Source organism: Malaya genurostris, chromosome 1 (assembly GCF_030247185.1).
Source record: "Malaya genurostris strain Urasoe2022 chromosome 1, Malgen_1.1, whole genome shotgun sequence".
Lineage (NCBI taxonomy): Eukaryota > Metazoa > Arthropoda > Insecta > Diptera > Culicidae > Malaya > Malaya genurostris.
In genome coordinates this window covers 14,334,929-14,359,911 of record NC_080570.1, presented here as the reverse complement: position 1 = coordinate 14,359,911, position 24,983 = coordinate 14,334,929, and the positions used below count along the sequence as shown (strand labels likewise).

Sequence of the window (24,983 nt, the reverse complement as noted above, 5' to 3'; positions counted from 1 at the left end):
AGTCTTAGAAATGCACGAAACGATGCGAACTAGTGCTAAAACAAAACACATTTTTAATATCTCTGGAATTTTTCCTAGAGTTAACACCTGATCTTGACGTTTCATTTGACGTTTAAAAAAATTCTATTTCCGAAACCTCAAAGCTTTTCTAGGTCCTGAATTCGATGTTTTTTCGAAATGTAACAGATCTCGACCTTTCATGCATTTCTAAAACATTTGGCATCAAAAACAATTTCAATTTTGAAATCCCAAAGCTGATATTTAAAAAGAGAAAAAAATTTCTATTTAACGCGAGATATTGAGGTTTATTTTATTTTAGGACATCTAATGGTTATGGTTTTTGTGCGATTATTCCGCATAAAAACGGACTTAAGCGCACTCATATTCTCATGTAGGTAGCAAATGACCATAATCCGATACCATTTGGTGCGGTGGTCAGTCGAAAATCGTTATGAATTCCCAACCAACCGCATATTGGTTTTAATTGGAGGTGCTTGAAAAAGACAACTCGTCGTTAGGTGGTTTCTAGCTAGCCGTCATTCTAATTGACTTGATAGGGTTGCAGTAAGTTTTGAACTAACACGTTCTTCTTGAAATGCTTTTTTGTCAATTTTTGAAAGTTATGCAGTTTTTTGTACAATTGTTTTATACTCACATTCTCAGATTATAGTAAAATTCTCCAAAATAAAATTCTTTATCACTTCAATAAAAAATTTTCAAAAACGGGGAGCGGCAGAAAACACTTCTAAATCTTGCTTGGGGAGCTACACTGAATTGCCATGCAAATCGCTGGTCACATATGAAAATCAGCAATTTATCTACACGGATTAAGATCGTGAATCGTGAAACATGTCAATCATGCCTTATTATTCATGATTTCATGAGCAAAATGATTGATATCATTTACAACTCATCTTCCATGAAAAAAGTTCACGATATCAATCATTTTGCTTATGAGAACAGAGATGCCAGTTGAAAATTTAAAATATCTTCAGACAGGGTTGCAAAAGTCTGTAAATCCTAAAAAATGTCTGCAGGCTTCAATTTTTCTATAAAGTATGATACAAAAAACTGACTGGGTGAGCAAAAAAAAAACGTCGCCGCAATTCCAAAAGCCTGTGAATTTTGACGAAAGTCTGCGAAAAACTCGATTTTAAAAAGTCTGCAACAACCAATGGCTGCAGTACTATATAAGAAATCTGCAGATTTGTCAGATTTGGCATCTCTGCATCAGAAGACATGCCTCATGGTTTTTAATCATGGTACCGGTAATGGATTTTGATACGTTTGGTACACGTACACTGTCAGAAACGATCGAAAAACTCTACATCCGACAACGAGAGTTGTTCAGTTCGCTCGTACATCTCAACCAAGTCAGTCGATAAACCAAAACCGCTTACGTTCGGGACAGAAGGAATCCAGTACAGTATTGTGTAGTTAACAATAGAACGACCTCGAAACGAGTGAACCAGTGAGTGAGTGGATGCAATTCAATTCGCTAAAGACAATAATAATGTGCACTATGTGGAGCATGAAAATATCAAGTACGACATTCCAGTATATATGGAAGATGCTATAGAAGTGCGAGTGCATGATCTATCCTCAAGCGTCCCCGATCCTTATATTCGCGCAACTATGTCCCAATACGGAGAGATTCTCTCTATCGAAAAAGAAAAGTGGAAGAATTTTTCCCCGGTATTCTAAATGGCGTACGTTTGTTACGCATGCGCTTGAGGAGGCCTATACCTTCTTATGTGACATTCGGTCAGGATACAAGAATACCGTGAAAATCACTTGTTGCCTATTACAATCCGATGGCCACATGTCAATATTGTCAAAAAGCTGTTCACTACGGTAAGTCATGTGATAAACTGGACAAGGACACAACTACACCAAAGGACAACGGTGCTTCCTTCACACCAAACCCAAGCAAACCCAGTACACCTGTGACAGTCACCAACAACAGGGAACAAAGTACACCAGCTGCAGTTAACAACTTACCCTCCAACCAACCAGCAATTGCAACCAATGTACAACAAGGTGCATCTACAGCAACTAGCAACGAAAAGAAGACGGAAATCGACAACAATAGCACCGATGCGGCAATGGATGACGAGACGAGTCACGAACAAAGTGCCCCTCAATCCTCGCAGGAGGGAAATGGAAACACCTCTCCCCCTAGAAAAAGGGTGACAACGAGATCCAATACAAAAAAATTTTTATCTAAAAACTCAGCTAAATCGGCCACGTAAAGCTTGTACGCAAATAGGCCTGAATAAAATATCTTTTTTTGTTCGAAAAGTTCAGAGATATGGCTACACGAATTTCAATACATCAAATCTGACCTCAGCATCGTATATAGTCGAGTATTTTAAATGGTATGCGTGCTCAGAACACGTTGTCGTTTGAGTTAACTTGTGCTGTAATATTCTGATCGGAAAAAAGCATTTTTCCAAGCTAATTTGATTTGATAATTTTTTGCCTGGAGGCCTGGAGGGTCAAGTGTCATACACTGTTCGAATCAGTTCGTCAAGTTTGTGTTTGTATTAGTGTGTTGGTGTGCATGTATGTACGTTAGAGATGGTCGGGTATGCAAATTCTTCAATTCGAACCCCACAATAATTTTTCTTCCATATTCGAGCCCGAGTTGTACCTGATAAAAAATTAATATCTTTACCCAAGCCGAGTTGTACCTGATGAAAAATTAATATCTTTACCCAAGCCGAATCAGAAAAAATCGGATATTCGGGTTCAAATTCGCGTAGCCCGACCAAATTACTGAGCCCAAATCCGACCCGTACCCGTCCTCGTCGGGTTCGGATTCGAGTCGGGTTTCGAGTACAAATACCCGAAACCCAATCATCTCTAATGTTCGAGACAAAAAAATGCACTTCTTTTTTCACAGTTTAAATTTCTATGGTCCCATAGAACGCTAATGGATTATCTGTCGGTTCTGATTTTCGATTCACAAATTCAATTTTTCATAAAATCAAATGAATTTCAAAATCTCGAATTTTATTCGAATTCCACTTTCGGTTCCGGTTTGATCAGTGGAAAAAGAAACAATTTCAAAAGTAACTTAACCTTTTAAAGCTAGTGATTTTTCCGAATCGTCTAGAATTGCCTAATAGAAGAGGGGTGTCGTGTTGCATCAGGACAACGTCAGGTCACGAGTATTACAGCATATTTTTTTGTTTTCTTTTAATATTCAGCCGTTATAGAAGATTATTTTTGTTTTCTGGAACTGCTTTTGAATTGTCGAAGGCAAAGAAAACTCAAGGAAGGTTGGGAGCGGTGCAAAACAAGCGGATCTTTGTTTTTTTTTTGGTAGTGAACGTTCCTATACAAATCGCTGATCATGTACAAGCATCAACAGGCCACAGTACTGCGCAATTCTATGAAAGAAGCAGCCAATTTTTATTTTTATTTTGGAACAAGCAAAAGCTCGGTGGAGATAGTTACTGTCAAACTTGCTCTCCAACAGGCATAAAACCTCCTCATCTTTTGCATCAACATTTTAATTAAATCTGATATTTCTAAGGTAACTGAAACTAATTAGATAGTAACCAGTGGAACAATTTTGTGACAAATTTCGAGGTAAATGAAAGTCGAATGCACTGGAACAGCTAGCAAAAGGCTCGTTATACCCATAATTAGATTTTAAATCGGGCGAGCCCGCTGTAATTAGGAAACAAAACATTCTTCGATTAAATTTTTGAAATTTAGAAGCGTTTTATGCCACGCGTTTCATATTGAAAAGGCGGATTCCTCCCAAAGTTTTTGTGTGGCGTCTCTACCGATTTGTAGACATCTTTTACGCGATGCGAAGTAGATATTTCGACTACTTCAACGGCACTAACGATATACAGTCGATAGAAATATATGCGGATAAAATATAATTCGCTACTCCTACTTACTTTTAGTATCGTTTGTTTTACTAGCTAGCAAAAATTGGGGGCAATTAATTCACTGATCACGTTCCTGTCCAGTAATTGGTCGCTGCAGCAGGACTTTTTATTATTGGTGTTACAAATATAACGATTGCCTTGTTCGAAAATATCTGGACCAGTTCGGTGTGTTTCCTTGCATTGTGAGGAAAGTGTTGAAGAACTTTTTCCCTGGCGTACGGAATGGTTTTCCTGTAATACTGATGCGTATGAAGTGGTCGATTTCTTCTTACATGGGTTTCGGTAGTGAAACATATTCCCATTCAAACCGTCGATCACATACGAAAATAACAATTTATCAGTCTTCTTCACATACTCCGGTTTGGATGAAACTCTGTTCAAATCATTAATTTTTTCCGAATGAATAGACAAATTCGACTCAAGACTGATTTTCAAAATGGACGGATGTAGTTTTGCATGCGATTCAAAAACTGTGAATTTTATGACCTGTTCTAGTTTGTTCAGGGTAGCTTCTCCTGCAAAAGGAGGTTTTTGTTCCTTCGTATCAAGTCTGGACTAAAAAAAAATATGGGTTTTATTATTCTTTCATTGAAACCGCTACAATGTAAGTTTTATGTTAATCTGCCGAGTTGTTCATTGCTTCAGGGTCATTTCACCGAAAGCCGTTTCGCCGAAAGCCATTTCACCTAAAAAGCCATTTCGTCGATTGACATTTCGCTAAAAGGGCCTTTTCGCCATTTTGTCGAAAGGGTCATTTCGCCGAAACGTTCAATTCTCTTAATATCGTAATTGGAATATATTTAACATAAAAACAAATGATAGATGATACTTGTTAAGGCCGTTTTTTTAACTACAGTTTTTCTGAAATATTTTAAATAAATTAAAATAATCGAATAATTCTTTCCCGAGTTTAATCCAGGAAAACTTCTCTCATGGTTAATATTGTCTACTGAGCAGCAATATTTTCCGTTAACTGAGTGTAAATGGAACATGTCTAATGCGGCTTCGTCACTTCGCTTGTGCTCGGGTGCTGTCCGACCTCGCTGCCGCTCGTTCGGACTTAACTAAAGCAAACTAACCTAGCTTTTAGTAGACCGGGCAAACAAATTTGTATGCGAGAGGCTCCCGACTTTGTGCCGCCAAGCCATCTGGGTTTCGGTTATACGTTACACTTATACATTGATTTAATATGCAGTTCACTAACTAGATAGTTTTGGTAAATATTTTACAAACCAGTTGTAATTTCATATGAAAAGGATCTTGTTTGAATATCAGTTAAGTGAAGTATTGTTATCATGCCAAAGGTTTTGAACAATTACGCAATAGGCGAGAAATCAAAATGACTCAAATGAACGCCCTAAACAACATGCACAAAAGCGTCTTACTCATATTAGTCAAAAAAAAAAAAAACTCATGGTTTATAAGCATACACAGTTAGTGTCTGTTTTACTAGCGAACAAAACTTGTCGTAAGCCCACAGCACTCATCCGTTGAAAATATTCCGTATTTCTATGTGTCGGTTTTGCGCGATACACTTTGTGCGATGGTTCGTTCAATTTAGGCGGTTGGAACTTTGCGCTCCCTATTTTGGCACTGAATTTCACCTTAATGCTTGTTCATACCAAACATTTTAGAAAACTTCAATTTTGAGTTACTTGTGGTTATCGCATACTACTGAAATTTTTATCAAAACTTGCTGACCATATTGCTGATGGTATAGAGAAAAAATTGCGTAAAATACAACAAGAGATATTTGCGATTAACTTCTACTTATTCTTGTACAGGGTAAATTTTGAAAAGGTGCCTCATAGTAAAGTAAGTCGTATTCACGACCAAAAAGATTTTTTTTAAATTTTGTTGTAGCTTTTTTAAAATTAAATTTAAAAAACGGCGTTCCATAGAGAACTCGAAAACAAACAAAAATCATACAATATTGTTTATTCCAGAATCAACTTCTGAGAGTCTACAATGCACATCGTTTACCTCTGTTTGATGTCATGTTCCACTTTGAGCAACCATATCTCAGGGACAACACGACATTTTCACATACAGTTTTCCCTGTAGCAGTCTCTATTAACGAATAATAACTACATAAAGTATTGTCGATTGCACAACCCATAGTCTTTTATAAAGCTACGCTTAGAATATCGAAACGAAAAAGGCGGGTGGGTAATGTCAGAGACATAACTGGATGACGTGAATACGAATAAAATGGATTTGACGTTAAAGATTCTGAGTTCTGGAACTGGAATTAAATTCTGAACCTGAACTCGGTAACTGAATTCTGAATTGTTAAATTCAGACCTGTTAAACTGATCACTGAGCCTGTGTTGTGGAACTGAATTCGAGACTAGGATTCTTGTACGGCTCTGAATTCTCTCAACCTGAATCCAAGCACGTGAGCCCTGGATTTTAATCCGCAGCTGAATTTCAGTTACAGAATTCCGTTTTTGAATTCGGATCCAGAACTCAGCTCAAAAGATCTGGAGTTTTGTTCAAAAATCTTCCGAATTTAGTTCCCAGATTCAGTCCCACTGTAGAGAATGGTAGAACTAAACTTTGAAACCAAATTCTTGTATTCTGGTCTAGAACTCTGGAATGCCGTTTAGAACTGAATTAATGAAATAAAAATTAATTTTGGATCTGAATTATGCTGCTGGATTTCGGATTTTGGAGTTGAAGAATTTCTGGTTCAGAATTTTAAAACTGTATTCTACATCTGAACTCCGGACAGGAATTTCTGGTCTGAGCTTCTATTTTATTTCCAGAATTTAGTTTCAAAACTAGCGTTCTGGTCTCGAATCAATATCCTGATCTCAGACCCAGCGTTCGGTTCCAAAATCCCGGCTTAGAATCAAGTTCTGAAATTCGGTTTCAGTTCCAGAATTATGGTAAAATTTTAGATCGAAACTCCTGGAGATGGAAAAAAGTCAGATCTTGAATTCGGAAACTTGAAGCTCTTGAATTGAATTCTGGGCGCCCCATAGTAAAGTAAGTCGTATTCACGACAATATACCGTTTACAAGAGGTTTTTGTTTTTTTTTGAATTTAAAAGAATTAAATTGTTTAATTTCTTCCAGTTGCCTGTTTCAGTTGCTTAAGCGTCATAAAAACTGATTTCAGATTGCCATTGCAGATCGCTTGCTAAATCAATTTTTATTTTCCAAATCTACCATTTCAATCGCACGTCCCACTGGAGGGCGCACCATTCGTTTTTCGTTGATCCAGGTCACATACTAATAGGCCAACGATTCTGTAAATTCGATTTCGAAAATCTGCTTCTGTGGTTTGCGGGAAAAAGTAGAACACTAAAACCGTGGGGCCGCCGTGGGATTTCGTCCGGGCTCCCCGCATAGATTGGCCATTTCCCGCGACCACTCCAAATGCGATTTGTTCCCATTTCGATCGATGGTCAGGAAAAACACTCTACGGGGAGCAGTTTTTAGCACTCGGTAGCATAGATTTCCGCCTGGCCCGGGCACTTGAGAGGTGTGAAAGGAGTAGTGACGCGAAGTTTTTTTTTTTCCTACCGTCCTCGGGAGCTGAGCTGGCTAGCTCAACCCTAGCTGGAACCCTTCTAGCCGCGCTTTTACTTTCACGCTGGATGTTCTTGTATTGGCCCTTCGTTGGTCGTACAGATGTTGTTTTTTTTCTGGACCAACTCCGACCGCGTTTGCGTTGTTGGTGGGTTTTGTGCTGCCGCCTGAGAATCGAACAGCAGAGTATTATTTTTATCGATATGTGCTTGTTTGTAGTACATAATGAAAACGAAAACTACAGTTTACATTAAATCACGTCTTGGCTGTTCCAGGCGATGGCGGTGGCGGCGGCGGACCCCGGAGTGGAAGAGGTTGCTGCAGGCTTGAAATATTGAACCACTGGAAACCGCGTTCGGTTTTTAGTTTATTTGGAGTAGAGAATTTTAAGAGACTGCCGGCAGTAAAAGTCAATTTCAAAGTAATGTTCTGGGAATTTGCCGACCCTCAACAGCAGATGATTGTGGAACCACTCCGAACAGCAAGTGAGAAGTTGGTACTTGAGAAAGGCAAAAAAAAGGAAAACCTTGAAAATCTGTCGCTCCCGGGTCCAAACACTTGAAAACAACCGAAAACCGATGTTTCGACGGTTTGTGACAGTAGTCGGCGGCAGGCATCCGTAATTAGCATTCTTCCGTCGAGGCGCGTCTCGAGCATCATGTGCGGGGAGATGCAAATTCTTGGACACTTGTAGCATCGCTGAACACCCGTCGACGACATGCGAATCGTCGAATCGAATGAGAAAGCCGCTTCTGAGAAGTAAAGGTAAGGCATGTGCGCGTCTCGCCGATGATTGCCGATTGGCCACAGGTCTGCCGATCTAACGCGACCGCTCTTCGGCCACCCGAACCAACTACAGCCGCAAACGACCGAACACCGGGAGATTCCCGATGCGCTCTCACCGAGCGAAAGGTTCACTGATAGCTGGTTCTCCGTTTTTTTTTTGGAATGCCATGCGGAGGTCTCCTGGGTTGAGTCTAAGATCGAACTCATTCGAAAAACCGATCAGTGCGGGAGAGACTGATAGTCGCTCGTTGTAAAGCTGCGCTTACAGCGTCGTTTTTCAGTGCACGTGTGTGTGTTTGCGAGCATGAGCGAGCGCACGTTTGCATTCCTGGCGCGGCAGCGGACTTTTCGTAGCCGGAGCTGCGGAGGGCGAGAAAATTTGTTTGAGGAAAGAAAATCGACCAAGCTAAGTAAGCGCGCATAGAAACCGATCAACCGAAGCATTATTAGTTTTCGTTTGATGACGTTCTGCGTTGTTGCGAGCATATGGCGATGGCGAATGAATCCGTACAGGGACTTGTGACGGTGTGGGGACACGTGTTTTGTGCTCTACGGTAATCGAGTTTTCAGATCGTTTACTTGGTTTTGTTGAAATTTTCACTTAAAAATAGTATATTCTCATTTCGACTTTGAGTTTTTTAAACTAAACTAATCAAATTTTTTTTAAAAAAAGTACGGGTGTGTAATGTCAAAGACATAACTGGATGTCGTGAATACGAATATGACACGCTTTATTTATGCTTCCGAATTCGAATTGGTAGTTGATCGATTGTTTGAATTGTGCAAATTTAAACGATGCGCCTAGACTAAATTACATATTAGTTAAATTAAACATTCTGAAACGCAATTAAATATTATGAAATAAGCAGTATAGTTCATTACAATAAAAAATGGTGGCTCTGAAAAGAACTTTTTATGAAAGCGTTCGTGATGAAGAGTGACGAGTTGAGTTAGTTCAGCACGCAGACTCTGAATTCTAAACCCATATTCCGGAACTAAGCTCTGAAACTTGAAGACCGCCATGACTACCAGAATGAGTTGTATAGAGTACAGTAAAGTAAATTTCCGCATAATTCTTTACGAGTATTATTACGGTTCTAAAAAGAACCGAATAGAAGAAGTCTGGAATAAAGAACTGGACCCTGAGTTCAAGAACTAAATTTAGATCCAATAACAGACTCAGAATCCAGTTTGAATTCTAGAACTGCAATTTCGAAACTGAAATTAGTTCCGGAATACAGTTTCAGCACGCAGGCTCTGAATACTAAACCTATATTGCGGAACTAATATCTGAAATTTGAACTTCTCGTTACGACTACCGAAAAGCAAATGAGAGTTGCTACCTGAGCGTTTGAGGTTTTAACCACGCAAAAGGTGCACTCTCCGTCGCTGCTGGTTGATGGTTTAACTCTCGCGATGGCAGTCTTCTCGCCTTGATGGCCAGCAAGCGAATGAGAGTTGCGACCTGAGCGTTTGAGGTTTTAACCACGCAAAAGGTGCACTCTCCGTCGCTGCTGGTTGATGGTTCAACTCCCACGACGTCTGCTTCCACCGAACGCACGAAAAGAAATGATCGATTTTCGACCACGGTTTCCCTTTTATACGCATTCAGTAGAAGATATGTGCTTGACTACCTCAAAATCGTCGTCCTTGCGCGAAAAATCCAAGCGAAAGTAAAGAGTTTTCCGCATTATTTTCAAGTTTTGAGAAAACTTAATTTTTAAGTTGTTTGTGGTTATCTCGCACTGTTCAAAATATTATCCTAAATTCCTGATCATATTTTTGATGAAATGGTGAAAGAATTATGTTGCTACCATTAATACAAGTCGAGATATTCACGATTAAGTTCTGCCCATTCTTCCATATGGCTAATTTTGAAAAGGCACCCCATAGTAAAGTAAGTCGTATTCACGACAAAATAAACAGCTTTTGTAAATGTTTCGTAATCTATTTCATTTATACACTGAACCGATTTTTTTTTCATTTTTGAATATGTTGTCTAGAAATGTAAATAGTTTCTAGGAAATCTAGAAATCACTTCGATTTCTCAGCAACGGTTAAACCGATTTTCACAAATCATGATTCAAAATAAAGCACTCAGTGTCTTAAGAAAAAACTATGCAATTTCATCCAGATCCGATAATAATAATAATAAGTATGAAAACTTTCAAACTTACAAAATGATGCAAAATCGGTACGTGCTGGTACGGAAGAAGAAGAAAACGCACCCGTCTAGCACACAGTGTGCTTTGTTCAATCTTGTATAGCGTGCAGGGTTGCTACATCTAAATCTATATTAAATTGACATAGCTGTTTACAAATCGAAAAGGTGATGGTAGTTTTTACCAAAGAAAGTTTTTGATTTTATTCAAGTTTGAAAAAAAAATCTGGCCAGAACATAAGTAATATGAGAAAGGCATCATTACACCACTAGGTGAATTAAAAAACGTTTTTTTTAATTTAGGCCTTTCTACTCAAAATCTCGAAAAAAACGCGAAGTGAAGTTTTTCGTTCATTATAATTTTTAGTCTTGCATAATGCTCATTTGAACAAATATCATAAGTTTTTAACGAATTAACCGATTTTTTATCTGCGGATATGTTCTTTTAATTTTCGATACAAAAATGTTGGTTTTGACGTAGGACTATGTGTTTTTTTTACTATGCTCACCTGGGTGCATTTTTAATATTTCACGACACGAAAATGTAACGAAACTACTCCAGATTTCATTTCTTAATAACTTTTTCCCTGTTTGAGTATTTTCTCTAATTCCTTCACGAGACAAATGGAAGAAGGTGTAAGTTTTTTGTTTGTTAATATCACGTTTAAGACGTAAACATTGTTTAAATAGTGAAAAAATAGGACCAAACACGAAACATAAAAAACAACCGAATCAATTAAAAAATCCTGTTGCAAGAAATTCGCACCAAACGAGCGCAAATAAAGCTAGCATTTGGCTGTTTCGCGTTCGAGAAAAATGTTCCGAACAGTGTTTAATATCGTAGAGAATTCCACAATTTGGGCCTCCTGAATATCAGAAAAAAATTCCGTAAAACATTTTGATAGTTTCTTTCGATGGAATATGCAAATCCGAAGCGAAATAATCGACATAAGAATTCTGTATGTTAAAATTTTTGTGGCCGTTAGGACCGCCCTTTTGTGAAAAAGCTACAAAGGAAATCACGTAAAAAGAAATCTCTTTACCAAAATTGGTTTAGTATTTGATCAGTCGAACGATTGCGTCATCCAGTAGCTGCTGGTAGTTTGAATCGAAACCAAAGAAAACGAAAAGTGAACAACGATTGGAAACATTTTAAAGAATCAACCGTTCTAATGGCTCTAAATGTTACCAAAATAACTGTTAAGATTGTTTTATTTTTGCAAATCGTAGGTAAAACTCATCAGTTTAGTGCAAATTTGATCAACTTTGTGCTATTTTCGTGGTGCGAAATTCGCACCAAACGAGTGCAAATAAAGCTAGCATTCGGCTGCATCGCGTTCGAGAAAAATGTTCCAAATCGTGTTTTATATCGTAGAGAATTCCACAATTTGGCCCTTCTGAAAGCCGGAAATGAATTCTTTTTCAGCATTTGAATAGTTTTTTTCACTAAAGCCACTAAAGGTCCTTTTCTGGACCCCAAAAGTGACGTAAAGAACTTGTCTATAAAACTGTTGTAAACTGTCGCTCCAATTCTAGGAATTGAATACAACCGCAATCCGGAACCGAATGGTGCTTTTCAGGGCTACAAAATCTTAAACAGTATCAAATCAGTTAAAACCTATACACATCGTGTCAATCTCGCGGCTATGTCTCAGACATTACCTACTCCAACTTGTTTGTGTTTGGAAACGCTAATTGTATAAGTTTTTAACGGTTTTCGCGCGTTTTTTTTCTGTAAATTTAGACTGTTCAACATAACATAACAAAAATAAGCCAAGCGAAATTTTCCGTTCTTGAATAATCTTGAATAATCCTAGAATTTTAGGTCGTCCAAAAAATGATAACTCAAAATCGAAAAATTACGCGAATTTCGTCCGAATCTGACTTCCGGCTCCGGAATTACAGAGTGAGTGAGAATCGTGGTAATCGGTTCTGCAGATTCGGAGGAAATTGAATTGACTTTTTTTTTATATTTCTGTACAACACGTTACTCTGGAACAGTAAATCAGATCCATATAGAAATTCAATTGCAGACTATGGGACTATAGGGTCTATTTTTTTTAAAGCTAAGTACGTATTTTTCCGGTTCAGTCATCTCAGAGAAATTCGCGTGCATATTTTTATTACTCAGGTATTTCGTGACGGACTGATCTGTTTCCATAGTAATTGCATAGCTTTTCTTAATGAAACAGGAGAAAAATAAGCGAGTGGGTAATGACAAAGACATAACTGGATGACGTGAATACGAATGAAAGTGGTACGTTTCTTTCACATTTCCGAATATCAGTTGTATGATCGATTGTGTGAATTGTGAAAGCTATCCCCTTCTTCACTACTAGAACTCGAAACGATGCACCTACACTAAAGTAACATTTTGGCACAGTTAAATATTTTTAAATAATTTGTATAGTTCTTTATAATAAACTAATGGTGGTTCTGGAAATAACATTTCATGAAGGCGTTCGTGTTGGAGAGTGACAGGTTGAATTCGAATTCCGATGGATGATTTTCGTCGTCTATTTCCACACTGACCTGTTGTCCGTGGATGCGATACTGATATGGTTGGCGTGAGTATAGCGTTCATAATCGACTAGATTCTTTCAGTGATGAAAAACGAATGCAACAATTTTCTATTGAATTTAAATCTATCAGAATGTAAACCTTCACTAAGCTGATTATTTTCACTTTCGCTTTGCATACTTCAACAGATAAGTAATTCTAATACACTGGAGTCTCTTTTTACGCGGTTTTTATGTGGTTTCTTTTTACGTGGATTTCCGAAGTTACGCGTTTTTTTTTATGCGGATTTCCAAGGTTACGCGGTTTTTTTTGCGCAAATTTCCCAAGTTACGCGGTTTTCTTGTTTTGTCTTAGATGCATGAAACTTCGAGATCTGGTGTTATCCCGAATCTTTTTGAAGTTACCTTTTTGACACAAAAAATATGTACAGATCACACCAGATCTCGATGTTTCATGAATTTCCGAGACATTCGGCATCAAAAAAAATTTTTGATTTTGGATGTCTCAAAATTTTTCTATGTCCCAAAGACGATTTTCACGAAAAAAGTTTTTCGAGATTACACCAGATCTGGACGTTTCATACTTTTCTAAGATATTCGGCAACGAAAAAAAAAATTTTCTTTATTTTTAAGGTTTTTTTACGCGGATTTCCGAGGCTACGCGGATTTCCGAAGGCACGCGGTTTTTTTGCGCGGTTTTTTTACGCGGTACGTATCCCGCGCGTAAAAAGAGACCTTAGTGTAGCTCTTTGGTCATAAATAACATTTAGAGCCCTTAGAAGGGCTGATTTTGCAGAATGTTTCTCATCGTTGTTCCAATGCAAACGACCAGCAGCTGGATGACGCAATCGCTCTTGTATGCGGATTGCCATAAATGGACTCTAAAAAATTGTTTTAACTGTATTTCGCTCAAAAAAAAAAATACTGCAAAAAAATAGAAGACGCTAAAGTTTATATTATCATTCAATTTTCTATAGAGCAATTCCATACAAAATCGAAGGTCAATTTTATCTTCTATATTTTGATTTGGCTCAAACTTTGCATATACATTCTTTATGATCAAAAGAGATAATTTTCATTTTTACTTGCCATTATTACTCTTACCTTGCTCTTGAGAAGAGAGTGAGAAAAATTTCTGGAAAATTGCTCAAAATATATTTCTCAGAAACGGTTGGTCCGATCGATTTGGTATCTTGTGCAATGTTTTAAGTAATTATGAAGACTATATAAAAATGTTTAGGGCTGTTGAAAAATTTTGTACTGTTATTTTAAAAATAACACTTGAAATTCAAATATCTCGAAAAATGTTTTTTTTTAATTTTTTTATTCACTGTAGCTGAAGTTGGAGAAATAATATTTAAAAAAGTTACATATTTTCAAAATAATGAAAATTGTTTATTTTTTTTAGTTTTCAACCAAATTTTATTAAAGAACGCTAAATTTCCAATGAAGAAGATCATTTAGGGGTTAGCCAAATTTTGTGCTAGGGCACATAACCGTTTTCATTATTTTTACGTTTCGTCTTTGACTCATCAGTGCAGAGCAGTTCAAATTGAACTGCTTAGTGCTAAACTCGGCAGTTCAATTGGAACCGCTAAGCAGACGTAAAGTTTCTGCTACTTACAGAACACTTTTTGTTTTGCAACGAAGTGCAATGTCTTTTCTGACGTGCCGAACGAAAACGTGTTTTCGACTATTTTTGGCCGATGCAGGTATGGTCATTTAGGGGTTAGCCAAATTTCGTTCGGCACGTCAGAAAAGACATTGCACTTCGTTGCAAAACAAAAAGTGTTCTGTAAGTAGCAGAAACTTTACGTCTGCTAATCGGTTCAAATTGAACTGCCGAGTTTAGCACTAAGCAGTTCAATTTGAACTGCTCTGCACTGATGAGTCAAAGACGAAACGTAAAAATAATGAATGAAGAAGATGTTTATCAAAATTTTGCTATTTGCCACCGTTCTGTATCTCTTCCTTCTGTTTTATAGACGTTTTTATACTGTATCTTTCAGTTGTGAAATTATGAGATTCTCATTTTCGTGACACGTTGCGAGTCCCTGAGCCTGTTAAAAGTATGCAGGTTTTAAGTCGGAGTTGAGTGAAGGATTAAAATCCAATTTGTATTTCAGTGTTCAATTTTTTAAATCAGTTGTAGGCTTCGCGCAATGTAGTTGTCAATGTAGTCTTTTTCGAACAGCTTGGCGTTTCCGTCCTTCCTAATTGTTAGACAAGCATGTTGGCCAGGCTTTGGTCGGCTGGTTTCATCATCCTCGTAAAATTACTTAATAGTGTCGTTTTTTTAGGTATTTGATTCTTAAGTGTTATTTTTAAAATAAAAACTAAACAACAACAAAATTCAACAGTACTAAATATTTTGATAAGTTATTTGCATTGATACCAAATCGATCGAAACCACCGTTTCTGGGATATATATTATTGAAAATTTCCAAGGAATTTATTCCCTTCTCAAAAGTAAGGCCAGATTTAAAATGGCAAACTGATGATGCGAGCTGTTTCGTTTTTTTTTTGTTTTTAAAGAATTGCATATTTGAATAAACTGCTTTCGAAAATGCATACTTTCGTTTGAAAAATATGAATCGAATCGGTCACTGCTCAGTTGCATTATCATTTGTATTCGATATGCCAGGCACTGATGATTTGAAGGCAAACGTAAAGAAAGCACTAAACAGTTACTTGTAATCAAAGCTTTAGCTTATTGCTATTATCATTATTATTGCACATTCTCGTCTTGATCCATAATCGAACGAACAAACCTACATTCATGTCAAACTTGGCAGCCCGATAAGCGCCTCTCGCCGTTGTTATCGGACCGAAGAACAGGCTGACTCATGCATAATCCTTTCCAGAACGTCCCAACGTCAGCGTTAATCCCTGTTCGCATGGGTGCTACTGCTTCTGCCTTCTACTGTAGATAACATTTTTCGACAGATTTCTTCGATTTTCCTTCTTTCCATCGGTTTTCAGTGGCCCAACAAAGTTGGCTGCGCCTTCGGATTTTTTTTTTCGCCTGGTGAATCTCTCTTTCGCCACCGTCGCCGCCACCACATGCATGTCACTACGCGCGTCGCATCTGGTTTTGCGTGCGTGCATTCTGAGGACTGGGTTCGCTCTCTCCCTCTCTTTCTCTCTCTCATTCCGGTCGTCATTTGATTTGGTCAAAAACTATACAAAAATCTCAGTTGGCTGGGCCCTGCTGGGCACAGGGAAAAGCAAGCCGGGCTGTGATAGTGTGTGAAATGCAGGAAGACGGCGGCGGCGGCGGCGGCAATAGAAGAGGCCTCCACAACACACAACTTGCTTCGACTGACGGCCTGGCCTGGAGTTTGCCGGCTAACCGCGTGTGCCGATGTTCTTCTCTTGTGCATACAGAGACCTCCTCATCATCAGCGTCGTCGTCGTCGTCGTCGTCATCATCGCAGCCGCCGCATAGCGCTCATCTCCGGGCCTGGCTGGCTTTGGTGTGTTGTGAGATTTTTTTTTCTTTCTACCATTTCGCCCCGACCGCCGCCGCCGCCGCCGATATGTATTAATAACATAATATACACATTCATTATTTAGTTGGACCATTTAGTTAATGGTCAGTCAGTCGCTTGCTGTCTGCCGAAAGGATAGCAACCCAAACCCCCCGGAAGAGGAACGAAAATAAAAAACGAAATCCCCGAAACCACCCGGAACACCCGGTACGGAACTCAGAGTAGTGATCTTGGATTGGTGAAATTTTGGATAGAATTTTTTTTGTGGAAAAAAATCAAACAAAAAGTGCCCCTCGAGTAAAGTTGACCCAGAGTTGAGTAAGTGCCATTAAGGATTACGGATTTCCAGCAAGGATCACTGATCGTGTGAGATTTTTTTTTGTACGCTGAAAGGGAAAGTGTTTTTTGAAGTAGGAAAACACGAAAAAAAACCGCGCAGTGCCTTCAAAGATTTCATTGAAATTGTGATCGTTGATTTTGATCACCTTGTTTTAGCAGTCAGTGAAGCAGGATAACACTTTGTGATGCTTTTTGGGAAGCAGATCGCACGAAGATCCGTAGTTTCGATGTGTTAGAAAATCAGTTACCGAAAAGATTGAAAAAAAATTCAAACTACTGCCATTGGCAAGTGCGAGTGCGTGTTGACGAGTTCCAATTGACCAAAGCCGAACTGGTAATTTTACGATCGTTCAGTTCCGGGCTTTCATCTCGTGAGCAGTGCAAAGTGAAGGAAGACAGTGCGTTCCGACGACGATAACCGGAAGACGACCTGCAGCAAACGGATATTTGAACAGTTTTTTAACACGGTTTTGCAATCGATCGGTGGATGGATTTCAGCATAAAATTAAGGTAGGTAACACTTCTTGCTTTTTTGTTTTGACAGAACAAACTTCCTAAGTCAAGGCACACTTGATGATAAGTGTTGAATAAGGAGTGGTTTAGCAATGCGTGAGTTTTTAGATTAGACCACTTCCAGGTCTTGTTCTTAGTTCTTGGATTGAAAGTGGCCATTAAATGTTTAAACAGTTACTTCACACTTCGATTGTTGGTGGGAAAACGGTTACGAACTTTTATTGCTTTTTCAGTTGCTTGCTGACGAGTGGCGCCGTTTTCTCAGCAAAGTTAAAATCGACTGATCGGGCTATAAAAGGTTTATGTTTCATAAACAGGTTTCTCAGCAGAAGTAATTCTTGGACAACAGTTATTTTTGTCGGATTTTCAACAGGGCTCATTAAAAATAATTTTCGAGATTTGATCTCTCATATGGAACTCATTTTTACTCTAAGAATCTCAATTTATCAGCCTCTGTAGTTTCAACAATACCCCGAATCTTCTCTAAATTATCTTCGTTTCTTTCTTTTGTTACTAATTTAAAATCAAACATCCCTTCAAAATGACTACCTAAAATGGTCGAAACGTCGGGTTAAAAAAAAAACTAGACAATCAATTTGTGTCATGAAATGATCGGCGGTTCGGTCTTTTTTGGTACTCTTTTTGGAGGCAAATTCGGTCCTTAATACAGATTTTCAATAATTACAAAAACTAGTGAACTTGCTAAAATTATCAACAGAAAAGGTGAATCATTTAAATATCAACCTTTGGAACTTATTTCGTTCTCATCAACTACGACTCTGCATTTAACGATCGAGAAGAAAAAATGAAGCGACTAGACTGAACTTCTCTTCAAAAAGACTACAGAAAACCACCGAAACGTAGGGTAATCCAACCCCTTCAAAAAGACTAATTAAAACGATCGAAAAGTCGGATTAAAAAAAAATAGACAAAAAATGGTTCACGTTTCGGCCGTTTTTTTATAGTCCTTTCCTGAAAGACTTTCGAAAATTTGGTCCTAAAATCTTGAACATTTAGGGGTTTTTGGTTTGTACGTAAAGTACATATTTAGTTTCGATTTCTTCGCGTTTCGCCTTCGGCTCATCAGTGATTAAAGCAGTTCAAATTGAACCGCCATCTCCGCCTAACAGTTCATTTTGAACCGCTAAGCAGACGCAAAGTCCACGCTACTTATGTGACCCTTAAAGAATATGACACTAGGTGCCATATCCTATCTGACGTCTCGGACGAAAACGAGTGACGACACTCTCGCACCTAGTGTCATTTCCTTAAAGGGTCACATAAAAAGTGTGGACTTTGCGTCTGCTTAGCGGTTCAAATTGAACTGTTAGGCGGAGATGGCGGTTCAATTTGAACTGCTTTAAGCACTGATGAGCCGAAGGCGAAACGCGAAGAAACCTAAAATCTTGCTAAAATTCATCATATTTGAAATAGGTCACCTATTGAGGTATGTTAGAAATTAGCAGTGAATAATCTAAATATCAATTTTGTACGTCTATAATCATTTCGCAATTTCGAAAAATTTGGTGATCGAGAGAAAAAAACAAAGCGGCTAGACTGAACTTCTCTTCAAGAAGACTACAGAAAATGACCGAAACGTTGTGCAATCAAAAAATTAGACAATCGATTTGTACCAGAAAACTTTTTCTCGACTTTTCGGTCGTTTTTGGTAGTCTTTTTCGAGGGACGATCGATAAAAAAGGCTACTTAAAACGGTCAAAACGTCGGATTAAAATAAAATTAGACAATCGATTTGTGTCTAAAAATTGTTACCGTTTCGGTCGTTTTTGGTAGTCCTTTTATAGGGAAATTTGGTCCTAAATAAGGATTTTCAAAAATTACAATAACAGAAACACTTACCAAAATTCATCATATTTGAAATAGGTTCATCACCAACTGAGCTATGGCAGAAATTAGCACCAGAAAGGGTGAATCATCGAAACATTAATCTTCTATCAACGGAATTCATTTCGTTTTTATCCACTGCGACTTTGAAATGTCAACGCAGAGTCGTTAGATAATTTTGTACGTCTTCAACCATTTCGCAATTTCGCACTAAGTTTCGCATTTGGTGATCGCGAAAAGAAAAATAAAGCCACTAATTACCCTTCAAAAAGACTACCTAAAACGGTCGAAACGTCGGTTTAAAAAAACTAGACAATAGATTTGTGTCGCCGTTTCGATCGTGTTTGGTAGTCTTTTTCGAACGAAGTTTGGTCCTAAATATGGATTTTAAAAATTTGGAAAAACTGAAGAACTTGCTAAAATTAATCATATTTGAAATAGGTCAGAAATCTTTGTTCAATGGAATTCATTTTGTTTTTATCAAAAACTGCTACTTGTCAAATGTCAACGCAGAGTAGTTCGATATTTTGTCGTCAATCATTTCGCAGTTTCGCACGAAGTTTCGCTTTCGGTATTCGAGAAAAAAAGGCAACTAGACTGAACTTCTCTTCAAGAAGACTACATAAAATTATCGAAACGTAGGGCAATCTTAAAAACAGACAATCGATAAAACATCGGATAAAAAAAAAACTAAATCGTCGGATAAAAAAACTAAACGATCGATTTGTGTCTAAAAATGGTCGTCGTTTGGGTCGGTTTTGGTAGTCTTTTTCGAGGGAAACGTGGTCCTAAATAAGAATTAAAAAAAATTACAAAAACTGCAGAACTTCATCATATTTGAAATTGGTTTGTCACCAACTGAGCCAGAATTTAGCAGCAAAAAAGATGAATCATCTAAACATGAATCTTTGCTCAATGGAATTGTTTTTATCGACTACGACTTTGAAATGTCAACGCAGAGTCGTTCGATAATTTTGTACGCATTTCGCATTTGGTGATCGAGAAAAAAAATAAAGCTACTAGACTAAACTTCTCTTCAAAAAGACTACTTAAAACGGTCGAAACGTCGGATTAAAAAAAAACTAGATAATCGATTTGTGTCAGAAAATTGTCCACGTTTCGGTCGTTCGTGGTAGTCGTTTTCTAGGGAAATTTGTTCCTAAATATGGATTGGCAGAAATTAAAAAACCTGAACAAATTTCTAAAATTCACCATACTTGAAATAGGTTTATCACCGACTGAGCTATTCCAGAAATTAACTGCAAAAGAGGTGAATCATCTAAACATCAATTTTTACTCAGTCGATAAATTCGATGTTTCTATCTACTTCGACATTAAAATATCAAAGCTGATGCTTACGATAATTTTACTCGTTCTTAGCCATTTCGCCATTTCGCACGAAGTTTCGCTTATGGCGATCGACTAAAGAAAAATAAAGCGACTAGTCTGAGTCTCGCTTCAAAAAGGCTACCTAAAACGACCGAAACGTCGGGCAATTTCAATAACACTCTAAACGTTCGAGTTTAAATTTTGCCGACGTTTCCACCGTTTTGCCTTTCTCTATAGAAAGGTAATAGAATTGCTAGAGAATCCGGAGGCCCATAGTGTTGAATACCATTCGACTCAGATCGACGAGATCGGGAAATGTCTGTGTGTGCCCCTTTCAAAGATATTCTTTTACCACTCAATTCTCTCGGAACCGATTTCCATAAACTTAAGCACATTTAAAAGCTTCTTTTGGGTTGATTGATCAAGATCAGGTGGCTGTCATTTCTGGCTCCGGAGATATACGGGTATAAGTAACGTAACCGACAAAACATGTGGTTTTTTACTACTCTCGTATATATAAGGGTGCCAATATTTTGGGATCACCTCCAATTTCGATAAGCGGTAATGCCCAAAAGTTTTAAAGGTGGCGACGGGAGGTTTAGTTTTAAACTTTTCTATCTATCTAAGTGTTACCAAAGAGATACCAGCAACAAAAATCATTCTTTACCATAGGGGAGACCGGGGCTAAGCCGAACACATTTTGGAAATTGAAATAGAACATCCATTACACCTAGGTTTTTAATCAATTTTGGTCTACAGTTGTGTAGTTTCAACCTTCAGCAAATATTTTCATTTTTTGATTTGGAAAAATATGCGAATCTAATATATCATTAACCGCAGGGCTAAACCGGACTATAAAATTTCACAACATGAACGAACGAATACATTAGGACGCCAAATGTTAAGATAACCTAATGAACGAAAAAGCAACGAGACCGTGTTCGAATTGTTCCAACCTTGCGTGAGACTAAACCGAGTCTTTAGAGTCGCTACATAAAATGAATTTATTGGTAAATCTAGTTTAAATAAACGATAAGAAGTAATATAGCAATATTGATATCAATATTTAGGTATGTTTGAAGAATTCGTTAAGAATTTCAAGTCAGAAATTATGTGTTCGATTAAGCCCCGCTGTTTTGTCCGGTTTAGTCCCGCACAGACAATTTGTTTTCTAGACGCAATCATAATTTCACTTTCCACGTAATCGAAAACACTCAATAATCATGGGATTCAGCACGAGATACACTTTTAAAAGCACTAACCAGACCGTCGTTACAATGCCCAGAAATCAGACAAAACCCAAAAATCAGAAAATTGAAAAAAAGCGGGTGGGTAATGTTAGAGACATAACTGCTGAATGTGAATATGAATAAAATTGACATGCTTTTTTCACATTTCTGAGTATCAGTAACCGATCGTTTTAGTTGATTGATTATGTGCATTTTACTACTTTTATAGCTTTGCTTACAGAATTCTAACGATGCATTTTCATTCATACACATTCAGAAACTGGAACTTGATGAACTAAATTCGGAACTTGGGATCGGTTTCGAATTCGGTTGCCAAATTCAGCTTTGGAATCCAAATCAAGAATTCAGTTCATGAATTTGATTCTAGAATTCTAGGACTGAACTTATTTGCAGAATCCAGGTATCTGAATTAAAGAGTCGAATTCAGTTTCGAAATCTAGCTCCAAAACCCAAGTTTGGAACTCAATTCCAGCCTGCTGGTTCTGAATTCTGACCCTGAATTTTGAATCTGAATTTAGAAATTGAATTACGGTTCAGAAGTTGGTTCCAAAACTCTGGTTCAAAGTTCAGATCTAAAATTGCGATCCGGAATCCAGGTCCACTACATGAAATGAGAAGTCCTCCAAAGCCTAACAAAGAAAAAGTCGATTATTTTGCATGAAAATTTTTTTTTTCTTCAGTATAATCTCCATCTAGATCTAACCATTTGAAATAAAAGATTTGTCAAGGCCTTCAAAATATGCTATCGTTTCTGCAATGACCTCAGCATTCGACGAAAATGTCTTTCCCTGGAGAAATCTTTTAATGTTTGGAAATAAATAATAGTCGCTGGGGGCCAGATCTGGAAAATACGGGGGATGGTGGACTGTACTGTACGCACTGCAAATCGTTCAATTTCACTGCTGCTGTTTTATAAGGACACGAAACTCGTCTTTTTCCATAGCTTGATGAAAACATTCAAACACTAGTGGATAGATTGTCATGAAATTTGTTATTGGACCGGTCTCGTTCTCAACAACACAATCGACGCCAAACTAAACTGATGTCGGTCTGTCACGTGGAGGCGTGTTTACAAAGTCAATCCATGGATCGAAATAATTGTTGGTTTATAAGATATCTAAGCTGTCCGTGTCCGGACTAACCCCAGTCTCCCCTACAATATGTTGATCTTAATTTGTTGAGTATTTTCCCAAAAATCGCTTTGTTGAAACATGATATATTGTGAGATTTTGGTACAATCTATTTATAATTTACCATTCGTTCCAGTAATTTCATAAAGAATTCTGAACGGAATGTGAAAAAACATTGATTTTTATAACCATCCGACAAATTGCGTTATTGAAACTCATCTCGCTAAACTTAAACATTTATCTGAAATTGGTGAAGCCATTTCCGAGAGCATAAAGCAAGAATGATGTCATTTCTCATCTGAACAGATTGAATTTAGAAACTAAGCACCCAACTACGAAAGTAAGATGTTAGTTACCAACAGAGAAAAAACCAGGAATTCGCCATTTATCCCCTCTCTGAATGACAGTCCGCACCGAAATAATGGATCGAAATGTGAAATTTGCACTGCGTTATTCCCTTCTATGATGTTCCTCGTGCCTCGTTTTCCTTCTACTCCCAACACCAGTCGGCGGGAAAGTGTTTATATCGAGAATTATGTGCTATGCTTATGGAAACTAATTTGGATCGGAATGCGAGGAACGAAAAACACGAGGTTCTGGTCTGGTTGTATGGCAAAGCAATGATCTCATGCAGTTTGGAATCAGTGGAATCTAGCCGGGCGGAATAGTTTCCCCTACCAAACCCAGTAGAGAACAATGAACGCTCCGAGACAGCAGTTGATGAGTAGGAAATGTCAAATTGGCAGCATGAATTAGTGTTTTCTTGAATTAATGGGTTTTTGGGATTTTTTTCCTGCGAGCTTTCGTTACTGCCTTGGTCTGACGTTTCAAAATAAAAATTTCAAGTTCATTAATACAAAGTAGGTCTACTGCAGGGTTGTAGGGTTTCGTACCACGACGAGTTTAACCACATCCAGTAGGCCTTGTGTGTTTTTAGAAGTCACGCGTTGGGTTTGAACATTTGTAGGGATGCATCCGATAGCATTTTTTTCTGGAGAAAAAAGATCCTGCATTTGGACGGTAACTAACTATGAATCTAATTAGCGAAAACGCAAACGATGCGTGAGAGATGCGCATTGTTTTGGCACAGTGATTTGATCTTTCGATTTCAGACGGTGAGCAATCTGCTTATCAGTTAAGACTTAATGGCTCTCGAAATGTAAAATCTGATTTCCTATTGGAATGGAAGCCGATTCAAACTTTGACCGAGTATTTCCATTTATTTGCGAAAAGAGGAATAGCAAAAAAAAAGATACGTGTTTTTATACATTATTTAGACAGAACACACAATGTTGGCATGACATAAAATCATGACGGATGCACAGTGCTTGTGCAGGGAAAAAGCTAGACGGAATAACAATATGCATGTGAACAAGAAGTCTACGAAAAAAGCATCAAAAATGAAGCAATCTGTATTAGAGAAAGAATTTTTCTCTTTTTGACGTACAAACGGTGTCTTCAAAAGCAATTTACATTTTTTTAATTTAAAAATAAAAAGACTCCTTTTTTCCACTGTTAGATCTAACTTTCTCTTAACAGACTTGCAGAGCTCGATGAATGTGTGAAATTGACTTTTGAGAGTAAAAAATATCGAATGCATTTACAAGCCACACTCGCTACAGTCATCTATGCATTTTCTCGTCTATCGTTCGCCTAACAAAGACATTTGACATAATGAAACCTGTAATTACTTTCTATTGATTGTTTTGTTCGAAGGCTAAAATAAAACGAGGGCGAGATTTAATGAATCCAATTGATACTGTTCCTCAAGCTCTTCCGCTAGTGTGATCTAATTTTTTTTTTTTCATAAATACGTTTATTTCTTAAGGCAGTTTACATAGGTTTTTCTTCGCCGTAGCATCACTTTTACATAATATTCTTATCCTAATTTAATTCTAACATAGTCACAACCTTTTGAATTTATTAAAACATATTCTCTTATAGCTTAAATATCATCTTAGGTAACTCGTCATTAATTATGAAATCTACTCGGAAATATTATTTGAACCAAACGATTAACTTCTATAAATTATAAAATAAGCTGTTATTTTCAGACATTTTGTTGATAATTTCATAAACTGTTTCGAGTTTGTTTGTATCATTACATAATTTTTATTCTAATTTAGCTATTGGTTGAACTCATGGACGCAGCTGGGATCAGAACTAAGTCTTAAAA

The 24,983-nt window shown here is 37.6% G+C and overlaps 1 protein-coding gene across 4 annotated transcripts in view; it reads left to right on the top strand.

The window, feature by feature from the left end:
• Positions 1-24,983, top strand: part of LOC131432989 (papilin) — a 221,649-nt gene that overhangs the window by 844 nt on the left and 195,822 nt on the right. For 2 of the 4 annotated variants that reach the window (XM_058599716.1, XM_058599722.1), the window contains exon 1: positions 16,331-17,250. The exons of 1 other annotated variant lie outside the window; for it this stretch is intronic. The gene's annotated coding sequence lies outside the window, so the exon portion shown is untranslated. Of the gene's footprint in view, positions 1-16,329; positions 17,251-24,983 lie in introns of those variants that run through there. One more of the 4 variants, XM_058599693.1, reaches the window with a different exon arrangement.